This window comes from Phyllopteryx taeniolatus, chromosome 8, assembly GCF_024500385.1.
Source record: "Phyllopteryx taeniolatus isolate TA_2022b chromosome 8, UOR_Ptae_1.2, whole genome shotgun sequence".
NCBI classification, from domain to species: Eukaryota; Metazoa; Chordata; class Actinopteri; order Syngnathiformes; family Syngnathidae; genus Phyllopteryx; species Phyllopteryx taeniolatus.
The window spans coordinates 30563295-30579017 of NC_084509.1; the positions used below are offsets into that span (position 1 = coordinate 30563295).

At 43.9% G+C, this 15723-nt stretch overlaps 1 protein-coding gene across 3 annotated transcripts in view; it reads left to right on the forward strand.

Moving 5' to 3' along the window:
* Positions 1–2483: 2483 nt before the first annotated feature.
* The window catches only part of cdon (cell adhesion associated, oncogene regulated), a 40178-nt gene continuing 26938 nt past the window's right edge, over positions 2484–15723 (forward strand). The window contains exons 1-2 of one of the 3 annotated variants that reach the window (XM_061782410.1): positions 2490–2874; positions 3045–3188. The gene's annotated coding sequence lies outside the window, so the exon portion shown is untranslated. Of the gene's footprint in view, positions 3189–15723 lie in introns of all 3 variants that reach the window. The other 2 variants (XM_061782411.1, XM_061782407.1) reach the window with 2 other exon arrangements.

Consider the following 15723-nt stretch of genomic DNA (forward strand, 5'->3'; position numbering starts at 1 on the left):
GGTGGGGGGGTTGTTTGTGCTGTCAGCTTTGGTTCCCAGCATGGTCCCTCCTGCACGACTGGCCCCTCCCTGGCCTTTTGTGTGTGGACCCCCGCTCCCCCGTGGACTCTCTGGCCTTCTTTCACATGCGACTGTGTCCAATCACCCCCCCCCCCCCCCCCCCACACCCCGTTCCCCAAACGTCAGACGTCTCCAAGCGACCAGTCACCCCGAGAGAGGGCCGAAAAGACGAGGCTCTCATAAAACACGCCCCCCTTGTAAGCCACTACAAACTAGCTGATAATGGCTGCTCGTGTTTTGTGGAACTTTGCTTTAATGCATCATACAGAGAAAGGGTCACAGGTGAGCTGGAGTGACCTGGACTGGTCGGCTGCCAATCCCAGGGCAGATATACTGAACTCAAATATAAATGCAACAGTTTTGTGCTTTTACTCCCATTTTTCATGAGTAGTTATGTTTTTTTTTGTCAGAGGGCCGTTACAAGTGTGAAACCACACACAGTAAATGTTTAATCGCTTCATCCTATAATGTATAGTAAGCAAATTGATGGATAACTAATTTTGAAATCAGTGGTCAAGGATAATAGTTTGTTCAAGAATTGTAAAAAAGGTTTTGGTAACCAAAAAAAAATGCTTGCAATATGTCAATAGTATTTATTACATGACAATTTGAAATTTTTGGTACAGATTATAGGGAGAATCATGGAAGTTGACTCATATGATTTGCTTCTGCGGACCACATAAAATGATGTGGCTGGCCAGATCTAGCCCCCGGGCCGTAAGTTTGGGAAAGGTGCTCTAAGACTTCTTTTTAAGTGCGTAAATTTCCCATTTCCCATTTTTGAGAAATCTGTCTAAATCTGTGTTGATGAGCACATCTCCTTTGCCACCTCACATGTGTGACATATCAAGATTCCAATTAGACAGCAGGATTTTTGCACAGGTGTGCCTTCGGCTGCCCACAATAAAAGGCCACTCTGAAATGTGCAGTTTTACTACATGAAGCTACAGTAACATGCCTGATTTTGGGGTGTGGAAGGAAGCCGGCGTACCCGGAGAAAATCCACTTTGGGAGAACAACAGGCGGGAGATTTGAACACAGAACCTCAGAACTATGGAGTAAAGGTGCCCAAGTCCTAAAATTGGGCAACTTCAAGTCTGACTGCAGCCAAGTCATGTGACTCGAGTCCTCCACCTGTGCTGAAAAGCAGAGAAATGAAAGGGAATTTGCACTAATTTGACCTCAATTACTTTTTATGAACAGGGTTCTTCTTACATACATGAAACCTGGGCCTGTTGGACAACTTTTATGGACTGAGGTCAAAATCATGCAGATCGGTTGCTGCGGTAACGGGACCATGACAGAATTTGGGCAAAGTGAAGTGTTCTTCCTCTTGTCCTTTCTTTCTTTCTCTCTTTCTTTCCTTCTTTCCTACCTTCCTTCAGACGTTTGCTGTTTTGTTGCCTTTGGACTGGATCACACCTACCGAGGCGGCACCTGCCGTCTGAGACGGGGCCAACCAGCCGCTGCCGGCACGCGTAATGGCCGATGTGATCATGTTGTTGACTCAGTTCCACATATACAACACATGGCTGTGTCACAGCCCCCACCGACAAACATTCAGTCCCGCTCCTATGCCAAAAAATGACCCATCACCACACCCACATAGAGTTGAATGAGCCCCCGGTCAAGAACACTATTTGATTGTATGGTTTTCACTGATGCAACCAGCAGGACATTTGCTTGCTTTTAACAATTAGGCTTTAACACTAATAACTTGGAAAAAGATAATAATAATGAACAATGATTCCGTTCTGCTTATCCTCACTAAGGTCGGGGGCGTGCTGGAGCCTATCCCAGCTATCATCGGGCGGGAGGCGGGGTACACCCTCAACTGGTCGCCAGCCAATCGCAGGGCACATAGAAACAAACACCCATTCGCACTCACATCCACACCTACGGGCAATTTAGAGTCTTCAATCAACCTACCGTGCATGTTTTTGGGATGTGGGAGGAAACCAGAGTACCCGGAGAAAACCAACGCAGGTACGGGGAGAACATTCAAACTCCTCACAGGCGGGGCCGGGGATTGAACCCCGGTCCTCAGAACTGTGAGGCATTTGTGCTAACCAGTCGTCCACCGTGGCGCCATAATAATAATAATAATAATAATAAACAATTACAGATACTTTTTAAGTAATGTTTTTAATAAGTAGAAATAAATAATACTCAAGAATAATTATTTGTCATATTAATTTATTATTGCATAATAATAATAATAATAATAATAATAATTATTATTATTATTGTGTGTTTCGCATATGGACATGATTGTTATGATTATTTATTTATTTAATCAAACATACCAAACAATAAAAATTACCTAACAAATGCTTGTACAACACTATTTTTATATTTTATATGCAGTAGATTTATATTTGAATTAATACTGTATATTTTTAATACAGCTCTTATACTTTGTGACATTAGATTGTGTACCTAATGAAGTAGGCTACAGTTTAAAAATGATCCTGTTTCCTATTAATATTTGCTCAAAGTTATGCTTAGGGTCAATCCATTACATTAATAAAGGTCTGAATGAATCAATTAAAACGAGCAGCAGGTTACACTGTAAAATGTGCTAATGCACACAATCCATGCGGGAACCAAACTCCCTTCTCCTCCCTCCCTGCCGTCTCCCAAGATCCCCCCTCCCTCCGGCTCCCCCCTCCCTCCTCCAGCGTGCAATTGGGGTTGGGACATTCCAGGCTGGCCGCCGCTGCCGTGATCCACGGAGCAATTCGACACTGGCTCCAGAGGTGCGAGTGTAGCCGGAGACCACCTCCGTTTAGCGGCTCCTGACGAGCGAGCTCTGTAAGCCATCAAAGTGGGATTTTTGTTTTGTTTTGAATACAAAATACACGAAGTGGATTAACATCCACACCTGTGGAAAGTGCTCCACCGGCAACCACCAGCTCGGTTCCGTTTTTTTTTTGTTTGTTTTTCCTTCTCCACTTTCTCCATTTGTTGCACTTTGGTCCCAGAGCCTGCGACTCTTCCGCGGGGCTGAGAGGCTCCACGCTCCCCGGTCGTCCGCGTGGAATGGAGGGCCCCGCGCGGTTTTTCCACCGGGAGAATGCGTTTGGCTGCTGATACAGCCCACGGCGACCAGCGCTACTGGAACAGAGGTAAGGACATCAGCGAGGGAGAGCCGGCGGTGGTAGTACCCGCGGATGCCCGAGTGGCTGGCGGGCGAGTTCGGAAAAGAGCCGGGGAAGACTCGAGGAATGGTCAGAGGGAACCGAGGAAGGCTTGCTGAGTGACCGGTGAATGTTTGCTAAACCGCGACGAGAGCCGCCGTGGGTAAACTAGCTAAGTGGCCGATGAAGGTTCACCGAGAGCTGGGGAGAGTTTAGAGAGTTTGCGTGGAAGCCTTGTTGAGTGAATGACCGGAGAATGTTCGCTGCGACCGGGGAAGGTTCACTGAGGCGTGGGCAACGTTTGCATTGGAGGCCGGGGAAGGCTTACTGAGTTACCGGAGAGTGGTCGCTAAGTCGCCGGGGAAGATGCACTAAAGCCCGGGGAAAGTTTGGACAAGCACCAGGGCAAGGCTCCGGAGGGTTACAATGATGTGTGGTTAGATTTTAAAATTAACTTGTTTGTATATTCTTTTTCTCCCACTATTTAACATTTTAGGTTAATTGGGGAAGATGAAGACATCTGGAGTAAAATAATCCTAAAAGTACGAAATTAAATATATGGATTAACTGTAATTATAAGCACGATAAAATGTCTTTAAATCCAGTTTTACCATTACAGTGATTCAAAAATATGCACGTATTATTCATGTTTACATTTCCTGCCATTTTATGATAAAATAATCATATGTAGACAGAATAAAGAAACATTTTTTTGCAAGTTTTTGCTGCTCACATTGACATCTCAATATTACACGACTACTTGCAAGACACCCCAGGTGACTGGCACTCAAAAGAAAGTATTTCTGCTGCAGAGAACATGTCTAGAAATGGCCAATATGTCCTGAGTTGGTGTGCCGGTGTCAACAACATTAATAAATAAATATATTAAAAAGAAAAAAAAAAAAAAAAAAAAAAGAGGCCAAACATGGAGCGTTGAATCATCACTTTGTACCAAAAGAAAACTCAGTTACACTTAGGGGAGCCAGATTTCCGCCACATTAAACTTGCTGAAGAAACATGTTGAGTTTCTCTCAACTCAGAGACCCTCTCAACTCAGAGACCCTCTCAACTCAGAGTCAAGTGTGTGACATGATTCTGCGCCCAAAGACCACTTTTTATTGAGTTTAAGATAAAATTTGCACAGGTACAAAGACATTTATGTTAAACCTCTCCGCGATAGTGCCAATTTTAACTGTGAAACCATGTAAATGAATGGGTATACAATCCTTATCATTTAATATTCACATCCGATTCTGATGTTTTTCCCTTAATCCAGGTGTAACACTGGCCCCCAGGCCTTGAGTTTGACACCTGTGCCCTGAATCAGTAAGAACTCCTAAAACAACGTTTAGTCTCATTTTTTTTCTTGTCGCCAATTAATATATCACATTCACATAATTGTTCATGTTGCTGGATTAGTGATGAATGGTTTTCCAATTTGGTTTTTTTTGTTTTTGTTTTTTTTTTTGTCAGCAAAGTGGACACTCCAAACAAGTGATGGGGAACAAAGGGTCCAATGGGAAAGGAGCGTCAGTGCGACACACATGGCCGCTCGCGCATAAAAAAAAAACGCCTCCGAGTTCAAACACTGGCCGCTGCTTTGTGGTGTCAATGGGCGACAAGCAGACACTTCCGACGCCTTTCAAATCCTTTCAGGGATCGCTGATATCAGCGAGTTGCTCTTTTGTTGCCCGGAATCACGTGGAAATCCTCATTACGACATTTTCTTTCAATTTTCCCCACCGAAATGTCGTTGTAACAGCTGTTTTTCCACAAATTCCCTCTTAACCTCTTTGTTGTCGAGTTGGCGCACCACAGTTTAGGAATCCTTGTTAAAGCTAGTTAGATAAATAGATTCATTATCAGATACAGTCTACAGTAGATCCAAACTTTTTAAGCCATGTAATCCTTCAATATCCCAACAGAAGTTGGTGCACCCCCTCTCCACCACCAAAAACAAAAAATAAACTAAGGAAACATTTCAAAACAAAGGTAATAGCCAATAAAGGCATTGTGATTCGTCACACATACCTGCATATTTTTCACCCATACCACTTCTGTTTCTGCACAAATTTACCCTTTGTGTCTTTATTGTCAAGTTGGCACATCCCCTCTACCCTGCACTTACTCTCAGAAGCCATTAATAGCCAATAAAGGCATCATGTGCCTTTCCCCAAACATTTTATATGTGATGCACCCGCTTCATCATCTCAACAGAGTTGGCATCATGTTTAAGTCATGCAAACCTGCAACTTAAACAAAAATGCCATATGCACCCCAAGGGGTGCACACACCACAATGTTGCAATAGATGTATAGTAGGTATATTTCTCATCAGATAGCTAGCTAACGCTGTAGCTCGGCCTTTCACAAACTTTTCAAGCCATGCACCCTATTAAAAATACAAATAGAGTTGGCGCACCCACTTCAAAACCAAAACCCTTTAAATAACATTAAAAACAATAACAAAACAAAAAATGATACTGGACTACCGTTGAATTCCCTCTGGAAGACGCGCACCACAGTTTGGGAATCTACATTTAGAGCTTGTCAAATTCAGCTTTTTTTTTTTTTTAAATTCATTTTTTATTCACTTTAAACATAAATACTTTGGTGTGACATTCAAACTAACTGTCTTATTTTTAGTGTCGCGATGGTAACACGACTCCAGAATCCTGTTTTTTTGTTTCCGCGCTTTCATGGGGACATTACTAAGTCATTAGTGGGCCCAACTCTTATCGGACGGGTCGGGAACAAAGCACAACGATGCCATTAAGGCCGCGCACATCCACTATTAGCTTGCCCGCTAATGACAAACACATGTTGCCGTGGTAGAGCTATGTTAAGTGGGCAATTTTGAATTGGAGCGTGTAATGGTACCGAGCTCACACAGGCACACGTGCGCTATTAGAACCAAACTTAGAACTTTAAAGTCCAGCCGCCAGGTTCCCAGTCCTTTGGGGGCAAGCACCGGTACTATGTACGGTATCTATTCGCATGAGCCACCACGGTCGGTCATCTGAATGCAGATTTTTAAGCGTTTCGATGAGTTGAATTTGCTTAATTGTAACTCTTCAGTTTGCCGAATGTCACCTGCTAATCATGCTAGCGTGTTATGCTAACAACCAGCTTATATCATATGCTAGTCACTTGTCTAATAATAGTGTCACTGTTAGCGAATTACTTGCTAATCATGCTAACTAGAGGTGGGACCAAGTCATTGCTTTGCAAGTCACAAGAAAGTCTCAAGTCTTGGCTCTCAAGTCCCAAGTCGAGAAGGCAAGTCCTGAGTCAAGTCGCTAGTCCTTTCGAGTCATTTTACCAACAAACACAGTTTATTGCCCCTTCAAAACCAATTGATAGTAGGTTTTCAGAATCATCTTTAGTTGCCAAGTATGTCCCAAAAACACACAAGGAATTTGTCTCCGGTAGTTGGAGTCGCTCTAGTACGACAACAGGCAGTCAATTTACAGAACACTTTGGAGACAGAAAGACATTGACAAAAAAAAAAACAGTCACTGAGCAGTAAAGGGTTGCTAGTTATCTGGTAATGCCGGTACATTTTTTAAATGTAGTTTTCTTTTTTTCTTCTTTTTTTTGACAATTGTGCAAAAAGATGAAGAGTCCTCTAGCACTTAGAGCAGTTCGAATGACTAATATTGCAATAGTCCGGTGCAATGACCATTGTGCAAAGGGCGCTGAGACTTCAAGGAGTGTATGCGGTTTAAAGTGACAATCCTTTCAGCAGTTTTGATTGTCCGTTGCAGTTGGAGTTTGTCCTTTTTTGTAGCAGCACCAATCCTTTCAGCAGTTTTGATTTTCCGTTGCAGTCGGAGTTTGTCCTTTCTTGTAGCAGCACCAAACCAGACTGTGGTGGAAGAACACAGGACTGATTCGATGACCGCTGTGTAGAACTGTCTCAGCAGCTCCGGTGGCAGGCCGTGCTTTCTCAGAAGCCGCAGGAAGTACATAATCTGCTGGGCCTTTTTGAGGACGGAGTTGATGTTGGTCGCCCACTTCAGGTCCTGAGAGACTGTAATTCCCAGGAACTTGAAGGTCTCGACGGTTGACACAAGGCAGCTGAACAACGTGAGGGACAGCTGTGGTGAAGGATGCCTCCTGAAGTCCACGATCATTTCTATAGTCTTGAGTTGAACAGAAAACCTGAGTTTTCAGTTATTCCATGAAAATGCTATGCTATGACTTACTTTTTCTTACATTATTTCTGAAGTAACATTAAACAGACCTGTTACAAATAAAAATTTGCATCCAGTAGTGTTGCAATTAGTAATCGAGTATTCTACTGACAATTCTATCGGAATAAGTACAAGGATAAAATAATTTTTTGCTTGGTTAAGGAGCAATTATGAATACACGAGAAAATTTACTTAATAATAAACAACCAATTGGTTTCCTCTTTTAAATATTCAGTATTTTTCATAAATTAACATTATGCATATAGCAGGAAACTACATTTTCTTGTCTACACACATTTGCAGGGAGGCAATTTCAAACACAAATATAATAGATTTCAGTTTTCACTTGGCAATTCTTGGGAGTATCAAAAACATAAGGCGTTAATTTAAAAAAAGAGGCACACAAGTTTGTCATCTTGTTATAAAGGTACAGTTTTATCCAAGTGGGGTATCTCAGTCAGAAAACAAGGGTACTATGGCAAAATATTACATCAAAAAGAGGCAAAGAAAAGGACAAAGAAGAATGTCATTTCATGTTAAATTGATGCTAGCTGCGTACTGATCGATTAGTAAACAAAGTGAATTAAAAAAAATATATACAGTGCAAGACTCATTCTTGAGAACACTACACTGACTAAAACAGACTGTAATGTACAGGAAGCCCCGACATTGCATGGCGGGCCCACTGTGTAACTATTTTTCTTTAGTTGTGAGCATAATTTGATGGCTAACTGCACACTATGCTTGTTGAACTGGGTCAAGTTATTATGAATAAGGAAGTGGCCATTCTGCCGAGTGGCCATTCTGCCGAGTGGCCACTGCATGTAATATTGGCGCTTGGTGTTTATACAGTGAGGGCGGGCCGACTCATGTTCCCTTGTGATGTCATCACGACCCCGTTATATCCCCGCCAAAAATTACAGAAAATTTAGTAGGTGAAAAAGAGTTTTAAGCTATCTCAACCATTCAGTACTAAATTGTTCTCAGTCTTTGCACATTTTCAGCACTTACCTTCGAACATATTGAATGTATTTAGAAACAAAACATGTAAATGACTTGGGTGCAACTTTAAGTTACTGTACCCATGTTGAGCTGTTAGCCATTTGTAGCTGATCAGCTGTTAACTTCCACCACTGCCAATAGCGAGCCAGACCTTTCCCTGCATTATTTTGAAAGGTTTGCACTCTGCCGTGATCCCTACGTGGAGCCTTGTCTGCCTATCAGACTTCTACTGAAATCTTCCATCACGCTGCTGTTCGCTGTCAAGCCGGATAACTATCAGCTTGTGGCTAAGACTTGCTACTCCTCCACTAAGCTGGTATTACAGAAAGAGCACAGACATTTGCGATGGGGGCGAATGTGTGTGTTTACTGCAAACAGTTTTAGTTACAGTATGTTTTACAGAAAAAAAATCAAATGATGATTTGTGAACTGGCAGGGATTCACTGTATGTGATGTTACAAATTTCCGCTAAGAAGCTCAAGAAATAGTCATTAAACGTGAAAACAAGATGCCGCCTAATTGAATTTTATACTTTTAAAAGATTAGCCTCAAGAGTGAACCTCAGTTTGTAAAGCAAGGGCCTAAATCAAAGCATAGTCCACTTGTTTATTTGAGCTCACACTTCATTCTGTCACTGCGTTGACCTCTGCCTCAGAGATGTCCCAAGAGCCATAAAAACACAGAGATAAATCTCAGATTTGTTTTCATCAATGTCACAATATTTTGACATTGGGAATGGCTCTCTGTCCAAATGGCCTTCCGAATCCTGAACAGCAGAATGATTCAAATTTAGCTTCCCTGTTTTTTGACCTCCTAAACTCCTCTGCCGAGCACTGGCAGGCCTCTGTTCATCAAGGCCTGGACCCCCACTGGGTGGAAGCTGGGGGGTAGGGGAGTAGATAGCGTGCCAAAAAAGCCCTCATGATCTCAAGAAGACTCAGGGTGCTGATTGACAACACCCAGCAGCCTGGAAGACCTGAGGGAGGGCGGAAGGGAACGACGAGCCATTTCCAAAATTGAGTACACGTGATGGTAGACTAGTGAGGACACACGTATATAAGAGATTTATACATTTAAAGACATTTTTTACAATATTCCAGAATATTGATGCTACTTTTTAACATTTAGGGTGTCTTGGAAAGTTAGATGAAATGAGCCCCTGACAAAAGTTGCATCCGTTAATGTGAAATTGTGTGGGCATATCTAGCATAACACAGTGTGTGGCGAAAAAAAAAAAAAAAAAAAAAGTCTCAAGGACCCATGCCTGAAATTACAGAGGAAATCTGCCATTTTGGATGAAATCCTGAACATGACCACTGAAACTTACTCAGTTGCACCCTGTGGAAAATTAGTAAAAATTAGTCCCTGACGTTAGGTTAATCGATTTGACAAGAATTTGGGTGGACATGTCTATTGTGGGAGGAGGCACGAAAAAGTCTCAAGTGCCTGTGCTATTCTATGCTATGCTATGCAGGCATGTTACATCAAGAAGTCGCACGTGCTCCTCAAATGTCCACTTTGACCCACAAAAGCCTATTCGCATTTTTTTTTCTTCTTCTGTGGAACCTATCCTTAATTATTCGCTGCTAAACGTGAGTTTTGTGCTCATTCTGAAACACCCTAAAATGCCACAAGATGCCGCCCTGTCTAAATGTGGAAGAAGTACAGTAATTGGTGACAGGGAAGTATCTTGTGTATATGAAGTGACTGCGACTGAGAGACAAGCTTGATATGTTGGGGAGGAGTTTAATGTGCTGGTGTTGTTATTGGAAGTTATGGAGAATCTTCGCCGCATTCCCATTTACAGTACATGCGCGCTTCTGGTGCATTTTTTTCAAAATCGAATCATCTGTAAGACATTTATTTTGAAGGGTAATCTTGCAAGATGAGGTTTCTAAACATTTTGAGATCATAGTTTGTTGTATATTTATGGTTTAAACCATTAAGATAGGCAATTAAAGTCATTTTTAGGTGAGCGTCAATTACAGTTTTTCTTTTGGGGACGATTACTGTAACGGCTTTCGAGAAATAAAACAAGAAACACAGGCCGGGGATATTGCAGAGGCAAACAAGCAGCTTTTTTCAAGCAGCAGGAACAGATGTTCCGCAACAGCCGCTAGAAGGCAGGGAGGGCGAGGCGGTACCGGCTGGACGTGAGCCCGGCTCAGAGGTCTGCTTCTTCTCTGAGGTTTTGCTTGTTGGTGTAATGAAAATACAGACTTGGTCTAAATATACACAGAGCACGATAAGGGGATGCAAACCACAAACGCACAACTCAAGAACTGATCATGAAAGTCCACGTCAAACTGGGTCTTCTTAAACGGCTACAAACTAGTCTGAGCTGCGTGAAGCCGCCTCCTTAAGCCACGCTATTTGAAGTGACTATAAATACACTTTATTATGCACTTGGAACCATCTGAGGGAGCGCCTTTTGGCGAGCTGTAATATGCCGTATGTGCGTCGAACATGTTGCAGAGCGCCACATGGACCAGACGATGGGGAGCGAAATGGTGGACTTTGATGCAAGACAAAAATACTTTGTCATTATCGGGTACGGTTGGGGTTTATTGTGTCTGGTGTGGGCTTGAATTCCTCTGCATCCTTAGCATCTTCCCGTTTGCGAGATTCCCGAAAGCGATCCGACTAAATATGCCCCGGCAGCGGGCCCTGAGTGAGCTCGCCAGTGTCTTTTCGAGAAACCGCAATTTTCTATTTCAAATGTTTCGAAAGCCAACGAGTGACATCTGACTTTAGTTTTGGCAGGGACCAGCAGGACTATATTAAGGCCAAAACAAGCGGCCACCGGCAACTGGTCTGAAGGGACTTTTTGTCCTGGTGACAGTCCTGGTCTCGCAGCCTGCTGGGCTTTGGGCTAAACTGCAGTCCCCATCGGGAGTAATAGGCCTGACACAACAAGGGTCTGTTGGCACCGATCTGAAGAATATTGGCCTACTATAACAATCGGTCACTGTCGTCTCCGTTGCAGTCCACAGTGGCAGCTCACAAAAATGGCACGAGCTACACGAAGCCATACTTCTGTTCTATTAAGCTACCGAAAATGCTGGAATTTCAAATGTATCGATGCGCAAATCTTTCCAGCCTGGTGGAACCCCACTCCATTCACTTTCTACTGGTCTATGTTATCGCTAGATGCAGTTTTGTTACATTTACATCATGCATCAAAATGATCCCGCACTTAAGTTTGAAACGGTGTGAACATTTAATTTCACAATTGTAGTGAACTAAATTTAGGCTGGGCTGCCTTCCACCATGTTTTGTAGGACTGTAACATATGCTTCTCTCATATTTCGTAGCATTTTAACATGTCTCTGACGTCCTCTTCGAGTTCTTCTTCAACAGTTCAAATCTTATAAGTCACACACATTGAGGTGCTAAATATGGCAGTAATGACAGTTCAAATTTGAAACAGTAATACTAACCGTAATATTTGATCACGGTTTATCTGAATTGTAAACTGTAATGTAAATTGTAAATGTAAATTGGTTCATCCCAACTTTTGTTTTTTCTGTTTACTTCCTGTTATGATTTCTACAGAAGCCTGTTTTGTGTGGCACTGATCTGCATGATATTGGCTTTCTCTCACAAGCAATCACTGTCATCTCTGTTGGGTTCCAAAGTAGCAGCCTACAAAAGATGGCACGTGCTTGACGAAACCATGCATTCCCTATTATTATGTTTCATCTGTTGTCGTGAAGTCTTGTTTTTCTTGGCCACGACGGAAACATGTTGGACTTTTTAGACGTTCTGTGCTAGCGCCAGGAAGCTGAGACGCGGCTGATGTGTCTGTTTATTGACACCAGCCGGTTTGTTTTGTGATTTCTCGACTGGCGCACAACAAGCAATAGCAGTGAGGATAAACATTGAGAGAAACTATATGGCGCGTTTGCGCACACTGTTTGGGAATGCATATTTATCTTTGGGTGCTTGTTTGTTTGAGTTTTTGCAAGAGATTTGCGTGTCGGTGAGGAACCGTAATTATATTTAACCTCTTTACAAATGTTTGTTTTTGTTCTGGCGGGTTCACCGGAGTGTTTGCAGACCAGGTTCTCCATCCTGTAAATCCTCGCCCTCCCCCTCCCTCCGCAATGTGAGCACCATGAATCTGCAAGACAGACCCTTTTATAACAAGTTCTCCCTAAGTCTGTTTTCTTTCTACTTTCTTAAAACAAAAAATAATAACAATTGTTTTTAAACTTTTTGGGCATTGGCCACGGCTCTATCAAGAGGAGGCTGACCAGAGACTGTTGTCTGCTGCCTGTTGCCATGGAGACATGTGCACTGATGGAATCCAGGAGAGTCGGGAGGAAGGTGGGGGTGGGTGTTGGCGGGTGGATGGCAGCTGGATCAGATCATTGCATGCCCCGCACAACAGATCTTGGCTCCCACTGGCGAAGGTGGACCTTCTGGCAAACTTGATCCTCCCCTTGCATCAACTCCTTTTCCCACTCATCTCTGGAGTCAAGGCTGACTTGGAGGAATGTCTCACCTGGCGCAGGGAATCAGACGCTTGGCACATGTCGAGGGTATTATAACACTCCCCGTGGGCAAGAAGGCCCCCTTTGGTATTCCTCCTTACCATCGGAATTACCTTTTGGTCGGAGCAGGCGTCCCGCTCTGGTCTGAAAGGCCTGTGAAGTCAGCTGGAAGGACCCTGAGCGCTCCCACAAAGGCGCAGGGTTGTTAGTTACTTTGCAAAAGGTCCGGAGGTGGCCTTGTACGACGGCGATACCCTGGGATCCGTTTCCCGTTTCTGAGGCCCTTATTGAGTTTCGTCACTGTTAGCTAATCCGTCTCAAGGAGGACCTTGGGAAATGAGCGTATCTCCCACCAGACCCTGTTTCTCCCCCCCCCCCCCCCCCCCCCTCACAGATTCCCAGGAGAAACAAGACATTGCAGAACAATATCCAATTAAGAGCAGCCTTACATACTGTACCATTCAGCCTCAGTCTCGCCGGCCTCCTCCCCTTCCTTTGCTTCTCTGCTCTTTCAGCCAAAAAGCCTCAGGGTGGAATTAACGTTGTCTCGGCCGTGGCACTTTTGGGGAGGGTCGGGGAGGTGTTGGTGTGGGGATAGCAGTTGAAGGAATGGGGGACTGTGTGTCCTTGGTAAACAGGGCTTTGTGAGATGTGACTGTCTGATCCCCGCAGGGCCTCTGGCTTTCATTCCTGATCCTGCATCGCAGCAATGCTGTCACGGCCGTGGCGTTTTAAGGCTCTGAGACCCGCTTGGCCTCGCCATCACCCCTGCACTGTCTCAACTGTCAATGCTCTGTCTTCCTGTAGCCTGCACCCTCCACTTGTTTAATGACTTTCCCCTCTTGCAGAGTGAGCTCTTCTTCTGCTGCAGCTAATTCCCTACGTCGATTCCAAATCACGCCTCTTTCTTTGAGTGGATGAAGCAGATGGTGTTCGCTTGGTGCTTCTACTCATTAGGTTCCACCGTTGCCCCAGGCTGCCTCGGCGGGTTCATCCTGACCAATAATGGACCCCCGGAGTCTTTACCACAAGGAGGCACTTCTTTGAAGTACAGTGGTGGTACATTGACATACTCATACAAAGTGTGGTGTTTTTGGGGGGCGAGAACAGATTAATGGCATTATAATCAACTTAAACGGGAAGAACTGATTTTGTATATACTGTACGTAAATTGAGTTAACAGCTTGGTCATGGAATGAATTAAACTCATAAGTCATGGTATCACTGTAGTTGGGACTGAATCGTCAGTCACTTTATTGACAGGAGTGAATGGCAATGCTGGCATTATCCCTGTCTGAGAGGCGGATCAAAAGGGTGGTCTTGAAGGGTCGGGGGGTGGGAGGTGTGGGGGGACTAGGGGCTTGGCAACTTTTCACCTCTTTGTACCCTTATCTCCTTCTCCGGCTTCCCGTCTTCTTGTTTTTGTGTTTATCTCCAATCATTGCGTCTGTCCTTTCCACTGGCTTTGCCTCTCTGTCGAGTTGAGGAATGCAGGCTCCCGTCGCAGATCCAAGGGGCGAGTGCGGGCAGGTTTGGGGTATAGCATGCGGGTCGGCTTCTGGTCGCAGGTCAGCTTAGTGGACCGTCACACTAGGAGTGACCTTAAACCCATCCCCTTTAAAATCGTCCTCTCCCTCATTGCAAAATTGTGTCGTACAAATGTGTGGATTTGCTTTCTGGGTCGGTGTCAGTGCAGTGAGGAGATTTGATCTCATTCCCACTGTCCCACATTGTTTGTCATTGCCTTCCACTCGGCTGTGCAGTCTTGTGAAGCTGAGTCAAGAGCGCCAGTTGCGACCTGTTCTGCCTCTGCCCCGCAGCTCTTTGATGCTCCACTACATCGCTTTTTATTGTCCCTGTTTACTCAATGAGACAAGGATATGGGCCGGGCCCACATGGGGGCTGATGAGCCTTTAAGGAGTTCCTGCAGGTGCTCTAACACCCCACACCTCCACCCCCCTACACTTGAACCCCCCATTCCTCCTCTGCTTTCCCTGAGGGCAACCTGTCAGTGTGTTTATTTTCTCCTGTGTCAGGACCTTAGCTCCCTCTTATCGAGGGGCGGGGGTATGGATGGTGCTAGCCCTGCGTTGGAGTGAAGTAGCACAACGAATAGACAGTGCTACCTCCCTTACAAGGAACGCTAAATGATGGCATTAAAGAAAAATGTTAAGATTTAGTACGTTTCTTGAGGAAAACTGCCGTTTTCTTTTTTGCTTGCACCACTTAAGCCAGGTGCCAGTCAAACATTTGTTAAACATACATCAGCTCAGTCGCCCCTCCTTCCTTAAAAAACCTTTCCACGTGAACTCCCTGACACTTAACTCGTTTATTTCAGTAAATCTGTATGTATGGTAGCAGAAAAATTATAATACCTTTGAATTTTGCTTTTCTGGACACCTTGTGTTGTGTTAGTGCTAGCATTGATGCTTATACTCCATCCTTAGCATTGCTTCTTGTTTACATATACGGCTTTGGATTTTATGCAGGATGGTATGCTAAGAAAAAGAGTGTCTGTTGTGAAAGCGGCCCTGGTACTACTGACGGACCAGTGAGGATGCTTTTTTTTTTTTTTTTTTTTTTTTAAATTATCACTAGCGTTGGCGCTAATAATACTATGCTGTGCTTCTAGTTTACATTTACTGCTTTTGATTTTTGCTGGGTTTTATAATAAGGAAAGGAGTGTGTCTGTTGTTGTCAAAGCAACCTGTGGTAATACTGATGGACATCTCTGGTGTTTTCATTTTGTTCCTTGATGCTAATTGACCAGACAGGAACCGTTAGCCTGGTGTTGTGTTAGCGCTAGTGCTGTTGTTAACGGTGCTTATAT